Here is a 6,000-nt window from a genome sequence, read left to right as displayed (position 1 = left end):
GAAATAAAATTTTGACAAAAATTTCTACAGAAATAAAATTTTGACAAAATTTTCTATAGAAATAAAATTTTGACAAAATTTTCTATAGAAATAAAATTTTGAAGAAATGTTATATATTAAATACAATTTTGACAAAATTTTTTATGTAAATAAAATTTTGACAAATTTTTTATGTAAATAAAATTTTGACAAATTTTTCTATTGAAATAAAATTTTGACAACATTTTCTATAGAAATAAAATTTTGACAAAATTTTCTATAAAAATAAAATTTTGACAACATTTTCTATAGAAATAAAATTTTAACAAAATGTTCTATATAAATAAATTTTTGACAAAATTTTCTATAGAAATAAATCTTTGACAAAATTTTCTATAGAAATAAAATTTTGACAAAATTTTCTATAAAAATAAAATTTTGACAAAATTTTCTATAGAAAAAAAATTTTAACAAAATTTTCTATAAAAATAAAATTTTGGTAAAATTTTCTATAAAAATAAAGTTTTAATAAAATGTTCTATAGAAATAAATTTTTGACAAAATTTTCTATAGAAATAAATCTTTAAAAAAATTATCAATAGAAATAAAATTTTGAAAAAATAATATATATTTAATAAAATTTTGACAAAATTTTCTATAGAAATAAAATTTTGACAAAATTTTCAAAAAAAATAAAATTTTAACAAAATGTTCTATAGAAATAAAATTTAAACAAAATTTTCTAACGAAAAAAAAATTGACAAAATTTTCTATCGAAATAAAATTTTGACAAAATTTGTTATAGAAATAAAATTTCGACAAAATTTTGGTGGTGGGCATTAAAATGTATCGATTCAACCCATTTACTAGTCTAACATTCTACGAAACATACAATGATCTCCGTAATTGGAAGTTGCTTTTCATTTTACTGTATATGAAGTACATTTATCGAATGAATGGAAACTAATTTGCGTAAAAGCTTGTGTGGTTACAAAAATGTGAAGTGTTGTAAAAAATTAAGTTTATCCAACTACATCAAAATTTTCAGACTCCAAGACTCCTACTCCACAGCCCTGCCACAGAGGCCAAATTTTATAGTCTGATTTATTTGAAAATTTGGACAGGGAGAATAATTAATATTCTAACTGTGCATGCCAAAGTTGGTTGAAATCAGTTCAGATTTAGATATAGCTCCCATACAGGTAAAGGGTGGTTAAAATTTCAAGGGCCGATGTTGATTTTGAATAAAACACAAACTGTTTGTCTTTATGTACTAGACTTTTTGTGGATATCGGAATTGCTTCCAATCTTTAACCAATCCAATCATCAATCCAATAGTCAGCGGGGCTGACTATATTGTACCCTGCATCACTTTCTAAATCCACAATTTCCAATGCCATATCAAATGTGTTGCGTGCTATATACACTGAAAAAACAGTGAACCCTTTTCCATTGCAAAATGAACTAAACTGTAGTAATATTGACCATGATTTAGCCTATAAGATTTTTTTCAACTTGTCTAGTTTATAGTTCTCTTAAATTTTAGTTCATCTATAACATTGTATTTTAGTTCATTTTTACAACGCCATAAGATTTATATACCCCTACCAAGTTAAAAAGTCAGTATTATTTTGGTTTACTTGCTTATTTTTTGGGAAACCCGATAATAAAAATTGGTTAACAGTCTCTTTAAAATGTCGACGACTAAACTATTTTTAAATCAATCATTCCAAAGTACAGAGAAATTGAATAATTAAAGGAACAACAAACCGTTTTACTATTATGAACATTTTCATACATTAAAATTAAAGTTTCTTTAAGCAAAAGTACTTTATTATAATGTTTTTTGTGAATAAAAATGATGACCTCGTGGAACAGAGAGTAGTTCATTTGAACTCGCTGTTTGGACATTTTGACTTATCCTTTTTTATTCATCGTAGGTAATTTTTTCACATATCTTGCTGGAAAGAAATGGAAGCAATAACGAAAAGTGTTAAAAATTAACACCATGTAATGAAATATAATTTTTTAATTCATCATTTTAGCTTGTAACTTACCATATTTGGGGGAATTTTATCAAATGACGTATGGAATTCAACTTTTCTCTGGAAAACGTATCTCATAAAATTTGTACCTGAAACAATTAGAGAAATAATGAAGTATTCTATATAATAAAAAAATATATAATATGTTTTCAAAAAATCTAATAAAAAAAATAATAATATGCATAAAAAACCAAATATTCTTGATAACCCTAGACAGTCTTCATTCGTCAAAATGACGACACGTAATTTCATTTTCGATTTAAAATGCATTTTAGTCTATTGGGAAATGGTAAATTTAAGTTATACTAATTCGACCGTTTTATGACTTTTTGTTTTATACTACTTAAAACCAAATTGAATAAGAAAATAAATTCAAGTTTGGTTCACTTTTTCGCTCACGATGAAAATTATAGCGTCTTGAAATGAGCCGTAGTCAAAATGACGAAGGATGACGTTAATGTACAAAAAATAAGGATGACTGTCCAGGGTTAAAAGAAAGTCAAAGAATCCTTATCAATTCACTATTTAATTACAAGCAAAGGAGTACTAAAAATTTTTCCAAATTTTTAAGGGGTTATTCTGAAATTAAATATTTGTTTTTTACATTAAAAATATTACATTGGTTTAAAAAAATTGATTAAAAAAATACTAAAATAAGGTATTAAAAACCTGTAATTTTGATGATAAAAATGTAATGCTAGTTGAAAGAAAGCCAATTTGTAAAAGAAAACTTACCAATTCTCTAGTTTTTAAATTTGTTCGAATCCATCTGCTCTGAAATTAAATATTGCTTTAACAACAAAACATTAAACTGGTATCCAAAAAAAAAAAAATAATTAACAAATAATAATATACATAAAAATATTATTTTTAAAAGAAAGCCATATTAAAAAAATACTTACCAATTTATGAGTAAACTATACGCTGAGATATTACAAAAATTTTCCAAATTCATCTGGAATTGAATATTAATTTTTTACATTGAATAATAAAAATTTCAATACACTTTCGATTTCAACATATTTCCCAAAATATTCTTAATAACTTTTTTCTAAACTACCGTTAAAATATTAATAACTTTCATTTAAAATTTATATTTCCTTGTTGCATACCTGCTTAAAAGATGCAACAACCCACGCCAACGCCAACTATACAACTGAAGCATGCCAAACAAAACCAAGCAAAGCCAAAACATTCCTACAACAACAAAAACACATGTGCCTTTATTGAAAACAACACCTCATCCAGCCAAATAAACCATCCACGAATAACAAACACACACAAACCACTAAATGAACAAAAATAAAAACAACCCCACGCTCATGTATACACAACAAAACTCAAGTAACATCTCTTTACATTAATCACATTCCACTACTCCGATAAAGATCTCTGTACTATGCATTAGTTCATCGCATATGCTGACAATTTACTCTAAGAATAATATTCGTAAAGGCACACCAGTTTATGAACGATGAAACGTTTATCTTAAAATTTGCAAAATTTTCATGAAATTTTATCTACCATTTTTAACGAAAATGTCTATAAATTTAATTACATGTGAACTAAAAATATTTCATTGGGTAATTTTTTACCAACAATTATTAACTATAGGTATTGTCAGTAAGAAATTGCTATCCACTTTCAAGTTCATTTTTCGTAAAAAAATATTTTCTCATACAGAAAAATCCTATAGTAAATTGCACTTATTATTTAGAAAATACTTTACATTTCACAAGTAGTTTTATAGCATGACAAACGAATTTTTAACTACCAGTTAAGAAATTTTTTAAGGAAATTTCCATCGTATTTTGTAGGTCATGAACTAAACGAGTGGTACTTAGAATTTGTAAAATTTCCTTTCGAGTAGTTAATTTTCGTTGAAGATACGAAAAATGAACTAAAATTCTGGAAAATTCTTGTAATAAATTATTGTAAAAATCTTCTTAAATTTACGAGACACTTTTTCTTCTGTGTATAAAGGTTTTTGTGTCAAATACATACATTTAAATCTACCTCGATCTGAACAAAATTTGTACCAAATCTATAGACTTCAAATTTAAGTCGACTAATGCCCTGGGGTGGAACACAAAAAAATATACAAAAATATGTTCACAGCCAGACGGACTTGGCTAGATCGACGCAGGGGTCGGCCCTGAACAATATCACCAAAGACTATCTCGTCTCCTTCTGTGCATTGCAAACATATGCCCTAACTTGTAATACCCTGTTCCACAGTGTGGCGGAGGGTATAAAAAAAAGGAAAAAAAGTGGTATACCTTTCTCCACCTCCTTTTCGCACAAAATATTCTCTAACATGAGAATGTGTTGCAAAAAATTGTGCAATCAACTTTAGGAAAAACAAAATGGACCAGACACTTTGTTTGAGTGTATACCTAGCAGAGATATTGTGATACGGTTATATAAAACTCGGTTAAATTTTAATTGAAACTAACTTTTAATGTTTTCCATGTTCAACGAGGCAAGCACAAAACGAAACTTATAAATTTTCATTTATATATGCATTTTGTTTTTTCAAATAAATTAAATGAAAGCCTCTGTTATTAATAGGTGAACTTACAAACATAAATACTTGGCAATCATAAACGTAATTTTAATGAAAGGTTGAAGAGCTATTCAAAATACCCTCTGGTTTAACGTGGGTTTGATATAAACTTTAAAACAAAACTCCTTAAGTGGGTACAGCGACGTGCCCATACCATGCATACCATAGTTGGAAAGTAAGACAACAACAAAAAAAAAAAAAAATCCCATACCCCCTAGAGGATTTTGCTTGGGGAAACAGAAATGGTCTTATAATTTATAATTAAAGAAGAAACTTTTAATACAACATTAGTCTTTCAATCTGCTTCTTCTCTACCTCTCTCTCTTCGTCTTTCCGAACATCCTGACCACAAGATTTAGTTAAATAAAAATTAAAACTGTTATCAAATAACGCCCCCATTTAAATAATTAAAGAATTCCTTTCATTCATTAAACGCATATCGTTGTTGAGTGAAAGAAATCTGGTAAAACAGAAATTAGAAGTGGGTGCAATTATAATGACCTTCCATATACAATTGGCCAGTCAGTTGTATGGTCAGTTAGTGCTAGGTTAAGTTTTCTGCTCTATTTCCTCGGAAAGATCTTCAAACCAACAAAGGAACAATTTCATACAAACGGACAAGGCAGAGATAGAGAGAGAGGAAACAGAGACCAGGCAAAGAGGCACAAACCAAGAAAACGGACGTATAAATACCATAAAACTAGATTTCTTCATGAAATTATTTTAGAGCCAGAAGTACTCAAGGCAATTTGCAAAGAGATTTTTTTGATGGTAAGAAATGTAATGTTATTTTAACTAAATTAATATTTTTAAAAGAAAATTAACTGGTGTTTAAAAAAAAAAGTTATTGGAAGTTAAAACAAATTAAGAAGAATTTTATTAAGTCAGGAAATGTTAATATTTAAATTCATAAGGGTAAAAAAAATTGAACATCAAAGAATCGTTGACTTCCGACATGTCTCAGCTAATTAAAAGATATGTGTAATTATATGTAATTCATAAAAATAAATATAATTTACTTTTGAATTCTCCCGTATTTCGCTATCAGTACCCTGTAAAAAAAGTGCTTTCAAACAAGTAAGGAAAGTTTAAAATCGGACGGGACCGACTAAATTATACCCTGCACCACATTGTAGATTCACATTTTCGATAGCATATCAAATCCGTCCAATGTGTTGGACGGTTTATGTTCCCATATACATATATTTAAATCTGACCCTATCTGGACAAAATTTGTTAGAGGTCTACAAAATGTATGGACTTTAAATTTAAGTCTTCTAAACCGAAAAAAGTGAACTGTTTTATAAGAAGAATGAACTACCTCGGACGAAAATTGAACAAAATTTTTTTCACATTTTGAGATTTCCCCGAAAGGTTTGTTAAAACAAGGAAATTTTAATTCCCTGTTGT

This window comes from Haematobia irritans, chromosome 2 (assembly GCF_050003625.1).
Source record: "Haematobia irritans isolate KBUSLIRL chromosome 2, ASM5000362v1, whole genome shotgun sequence".
Taxonomy (NCBI): Eukaryota; Metazoa; Arthropoda; class Insecta; order Diptera; family Muscidae; genus Haematobia; species Haematobia irritans.
The sequence above is the reverse complement of the archived record's forward strand: the minus strand, read 5'-3'. Positions refer to the sequence as shown.